The sequence below is a fragment of the Microcebus murinus genome, chromosome 19, assembly GCF_040939455.1.
Source record: "Microcebus murinus isolate Inina chromosome 19, M.murinus_Inina_mat1.0, whole genome shotgun sequence".
NCBI lineage: Eukaryota > Metazoa > Chordata > Mammalia > Primates > Cheirogaleidae > Microcebus > Microcebus murinus.
Window position 1 is genome coordinate 28,587,080 of NC_134122.1, and position 6,000 is coordinate 28,593,079.

Genomic DNA, 6,000 nt, shown 5'->3' on the forward strand with positions numbered 1-6,000 from the left:
AGTATCCTCATCTCTGGGGACTCCTGGAGGGAAGAGTTTGGTTGTCAAGGGCCATCTGCCCCAGAGAAGGCTTCTCCAGGCTCCAGAGAGTTGCCAAGGGAAACAGGAGCGGAGGCAGGAGGAGACAGGGTGGGCGCATGAGACAGGTGGAGTGTTCAAGGCCCTGGGGAGAGAAGCCTGGCAGGGGATTTTAGAGGCTTGGCTGCGCGGGGTCCATTTGTGCCGGGAGTGGGGTGCTGTGTCAGCACGGGAGGTCCTGTTGTGCAGAGCAGTTGCTGGGAGGGTCTAGGTCCAGCCATGCCCATCCAGTGGCCTCAAACATCATAAGATCCAGGGGGTGGCCACACAGCTGGTCACCAGTCATGATCTGCAAATGTCAGTTGCCACGGCAATGAAAGCTTGCTGTAGCAGCTGAGGCCTTAGACACTGAGTTTCAGAAGACAGAAGCCCCAGAATAGGGCCCAGCTCCCTTCCGACAAGGTATCCCCACATCAGAACACCCCCTGTCAGTCCTTCAACCTGAGAAAGCCCCCAAATGCCCAGTGCCTTTTCTACCAGCATCCCAGGCTGAGGGAAGGCCAGGGCTGGGGTGGGGGGAGAAGCTTGTTTTCCTGGAAACAGAGGGCTGAGCGAGGGGTTGAGGCTGGGTTGGTCCTGGGCTGCAGGGATAGAGTGGTGGCCATGGGACATGAGCATGGCAGGAAGTGAGTTGGTGGGAAGGAGGCCTTCCACACCAGTATGTCTGTGGCCACAGAAGTGGATGACTGAAGACACGATGCTGCTTTCAGATGGGGTGGGGGTAGGGGGCTGACGTCACAGGGGTGGGCAGGTGTCTAGGTTGTGCACAAGCTCCCTTCCTTTTGTACCCCCTCCCCCTCTTCCTCAGTGACCTTAGGGTAAAGTCCACATTCCTCCCTCAGGGGTGTTAAAGGTCCCCCCTCTCCCCAGCTTTACACCCCTCCCCGACCCAAGGGGAGCCCTCAGCCCCCCAGCCTGGAGCCTTCAGTGCCCCAAGGTGCCTACCTTGACCTTCCCCCAGTGCAGCCTTTGGTGCAGCCCCCCATCCCAACTAAACTCATCTCGGGTTAAAATACAGATTCCCAGGCTCCACCTCAATCTCTGGATTTGAGGCCAGGAATCTGTATTTTGTACAAGCTCCTGGGAGATTTTGATGTGTCGGAGGCGTCAGAATCCTGACTATTCCCATTCCCCTGCAGTGTGGCAGTGGTTCTGATTCTGTAGGTCTGGGGCAGGGGGCCTGGGAGTTTGCATTTCCACCAGTCTTGAGGGAGCTGGTGCCGCTGGTCTGAACTGCCTCTGAGAACCACTTGAGCAATGCATTTAGGAGAAGCCTGCTCACCTATGTGCCCTCTCACTGGGTACCAGGCCCTGTTCAAGGCACTCCACATTCACACAATGCTATGAAACAAATGCTTGTGCTATTTTCCCCTAAGGAAAGTGAGTTTCAGACAGGTTAGCTCACTTGCTCAAGCTCACACAGCCAGGAAGGGCAGAATCTGAACCCTGGTCTTTCTGAGCCCAAAGGCTGGGCTGCTTCCACCTCCTGCGACTGCTGGTTATCACCTCCCCAGGCCTTGTCTTTGTCTCTAGAAGTCAACAACATATTCTCTGAAGCCTGATGAGGAACAGGATTGGGTTTTGAACCCCCCCTCCAACACCACCCTGGGTTCGGGGGACTTTGCTGGGGACAGGTTCTCTGCCCAGAGAGCTCACAAAGAAAGATAAGAGAAGCCAATTCCTCACGTGGTCCTGACCCCTTGTTCCTCTCCTCCCACTCAGCCCCTCAGGGAGCACATTGGCAATGGAAGGTCCCCTGCCTTCTTTCCAACTTGCTCTGGAAAGTTTCCTGGACAGAGAATCAGAGACCCTGAGGCGAGGAAGACACTCAGTCGCCGTAGGCAGAGCTGGATGGAGGCAGGTCCAAGGTGCCCTGCAGGGAGAGTGGGAAGGCAGTGCTTCCTGGGTTCCCTGCAGACAGGTGCCAGGGTGGAAGCCTGTCCTTGGGGACAGGGACACACAGGTCAGGCCACAGCTGGTGGAGATTTGAGCAGCAAATCCCAATAGGGCCCTCAAGTAAAGGATGGTATGGTGAAGAAAATAACAAAATTACCAACATGGGAGTACAGACGAGTGGGGAGGTAAGCCCAGGGACCTCTGATCTACTGCTGCTGACCTTGGACCTGGGCCTCGGTCCAATCCCTAGTCCCCACCTCTATGGTGCAGGCTCCAGGTGGGGCCTGACAGCTCCTCTGGATGGTGCTTATTCTTCTCTGCTTTTTCCTCATAGCCGTCAACTTCGCACATCTCTCGGGTCTTGAAGCTCCTCCTGGGGAGGGGAGCACAGCCCCCAAGGCATTAAACCTGAACTCACTGGGTGGGGAGGGCAGGACCGCATAATAAACACCCACTGAGTCACCCTTCTCCATCCCAAACATTCACTGCTACAGCAGTGAACAAAGCCCAAGGGATGGGGGTGTGAGGTGAGGACCCAAGGGAGGACTCCATGAGGTAGGTAGAGAGCAGATATGAAGGGGGGACGACAGTAAGCCAGGGGAAGCATGTGGGGCAGCAACTTTCAAAACAGAAGCAGAAGACTCAGCACTTGCAAAGGCCCAGGGAAGAAGAAATGAAGTGAAACTAGGCAAGCACATTGGAAGTGACAGTGGAAGAGATGAGGGATGAGGCCAGGCAGGGAGGCAGGAACCACAGTCAAGAGCTAAGGTGCGAAGCCAGGCGAGGTGGCTCACGCCTGTAATCCTAGCACTCTGGGAGGCTGAGGTGGGCGGATTGCTTGAGGTCAGGAGTTTGAATCCAGCCTGAGCAAGAGCAAGACCCTGTCTCTACTATAAATAGAAAGAAATTAATTGGCCAACTACTATATATAGAAAATTAGCCGGGCATGGTGGCGCATGCCTGTAGTCCCAGCTACTCGGGAGGCTGAGGCAGAAGGATTGCTTGAGCCCAGGAGTTTGAGGTTGCTGTGAGCGAGGCTGATGCCATGGCACTCACTCTAGCCTGGTCAACAAGTGAGACTCTGTCTCAAACAAAAAAAAGAGCTAAGGTGCGGAGTTTGGATTTCTTCCTAAATGCTACAGGATGCCCTGAAAAGATCTTCAACGGGGAGATGACATGCTCCAAGTTACACTAAAAGGATCTCTCTAACCTCATAACAAATTAAAAAATATATCTGCATTATAATAAAAATAACAATAACATCAAATAACAGCTAAAATTGCTTTGAAAAGAAAAACAAAGTGGGAGGAACCACTCTACCCAATGTCAAGGCTCACTACAGTAGTCACATCAGTGTGGTATTGGCAAAGGGACAGATGTGTAGATCAATGGAACAAACTAGAGAACCCAGAAATAGACCCACACAGATACACCCAGCTTATTTTTGACAAAGGTGCAAAAGCAATCCAATGGAGGAAGGGTAGTGCTTTCAACAAGTCGGGCTGGATCAATTGGACATCCCAAAGAACCCGCCCTAAACCTCACACCGTATACAAAAATTAAGTCAAAATGGATCATAGACTTAAGTGTAAAATATAAAACTACAAAACTTAGACAACATGGAGGAAAATCCTCAGGACATAGGGCTAGGGGAAGAGTTTTTTGACTTGGCACTAAAGGCACAATCTTTAAAAGAAAAAAATTGATAAATTAAACCTGATCAAAATTACACATTTTGTGCTGTGAAAGACTCTGTTAAGAGGATGAAAAGACAACTCCAGACTGAGAGAATGTATTTGCCAGCTACATTTCCAACAAAGTACTTATATATATCCAGAATTTTTTTTTTTTTTTTTGAGACAGAGTCTCGCTTTGTTTCCCAGACTAGAGTGAGTGCCATGGCGTCAGCCTCGCTCACAGCAACCTCCAACTCCTGGGCTCAAGAGATCCTCCTGCCTCAGCCTCCCAAGTAGCTGGGACTACAGGCATGCGCCACTATGCCCGGCTAATTTTTTCTATATATATATTATTTGGCCAATTAATTTCTTTCAATTTTTTTATAGTAGAGACGGGGTCTCGCTGTTGCTCAGGCTGGTTTCGAACTCCTGACCTCGAGCAATCCTCCCGCCTCGGCCTCCCAGAGTGCTAGGATTACAGGTGTGAGCCACCGCGCCCAGCCCAGAATATATTTTTATAACTCTCAAAACTCAAAGGTTTTTTTTAAAAAAAATCTCAAACAATCCAACTAGAAAATGGGCAAAATACATGAACAGATATTTCACTAAAGAGGATACACAGATGGAAATTATTTGAACATACATGAAAAGATGTTCAATAGCATTAGCCTGAGGGAAATGCAAATTAAAACCAGAATGAGATAAAATAAGAAAAATCAGTAACACCAAATGCTGGTGAGGTTGCAGAGTAACTGGACAACTCCACTATTGCTAGTGGCAATATAAAACAGTACAACCATCTAGAAAAGAGTATGGCAGTTTCATACAAAACAAAACATGCACCTATCATGTGATCTGGCAATTACACTGTTGTGCATGAAATGAAAATTTATGTTCACACAAAATTCTGTATGTAAATGTTCATAGAAGCTTCATTTGTAAGAGCCAAAAAACTGGAAGAAAATCAAATGTCCTTTCACAAGTGAAGAGTTAAATAAACTGGTACATCCATACCATGGAATGTTACTTATCAATAAAAGGAAACAGATTATTGACTCGTGTAACAACTTAAATGAATCTCAAGGGAATTATGTTGTAGCCTAGGTGACAGAGTGAGACTCTGACTCTAAATAAATAAATCAATAAATAAAATGAGAGCAAAACCAAACACATACACAGCACACATGTAGCAGGCACTGTTCTAAGTGTTTCCTGTGTACTAATTCACTACATCTTCACGACAATCCTATATCATCTCCATTTTACACGTGAGGCAACTGAGGCACGGAGAAGTTACATAATATGCCCAAGCCATGAATATATAGCTGGTAAGTGGTAGAACCAAAACTCAGCAGCCTGGCCCCTGAGTGCAGGCTCTTAGACTCTATTAAAGTCTTAAACTCTGTGGGTCTCTAGAAAATACCACAACAGTAAAAAAAATAGGCAGAGCATTTCAATGGTGAAGGGAAAACAATGACTCTTAAAAGGAGAGAAACAGAGAAGGGTGGTACAGGCTTCCCTGTACCTCTGCCCCAAGAGCCCAGCCTTCTTACAGCCTCATCTGGCCCCCATCAGGCAAACAGCTGCTGCCACACCCCAGCAGGGCCAGTGCTCAGACGCCTCCTTCAACACAAAAGACAGAGCCCCACCTTCCAAAACCTGCCCTCCAGTCCTGCACTCGCATCCCCTGGCCCCAGGAAGCACTGGGGGAAAGGGAAGCAGGCAGGAGGCCATGCCTCAGCTTTCACAGGGAGACAGTGTGCCAGGTGGAGTGGGCAGACAGGTGTGGAGCACGTGGGCACAGCTTTTGAAACAAAGAGGACTGAGAAGAGGAGAAGAGATCCTCTGTTGTAGCCCACCTCCCCTGGTAGAACACGCGGGCTGTCTGCCCAGTACCCCAGCTTGGGGCAAGGAGAAAACAGGCAGGCAGCTCCAGCAGTGATGACCCAGGCGACAAAGCACTCAGCATGAGGCCACCAGAAATGCCTGCTCGCAGACATGCAGGCCCTGTGGAAAAGATCCAGCCCTCTAAATGTCCCCCACCTCATTCCCTTACACCTCCGAGGCCTGGTGGACCATGGGCACATCTTGGGGAGTGGAGAGTATAGACAGAGGAAGCTATCCCAGCTACCTGGGGTCCTCACAACAGTCCTCCAGACTAACACCTCATTTGGCAGGTGACTTCCCAGATGCCTACGGAGTAGAGAATGCCAGCCCTGCAATCCTGTAATCTTTCCCTCTAATTAATCTCAGTTCTACCACTCCTGAGAGGAAAATGGGAACAAGTTAAAGTATAGCTACAGACACCCACAAGTACATACAGACACTTGCATCCGTGTATAACCGGCCA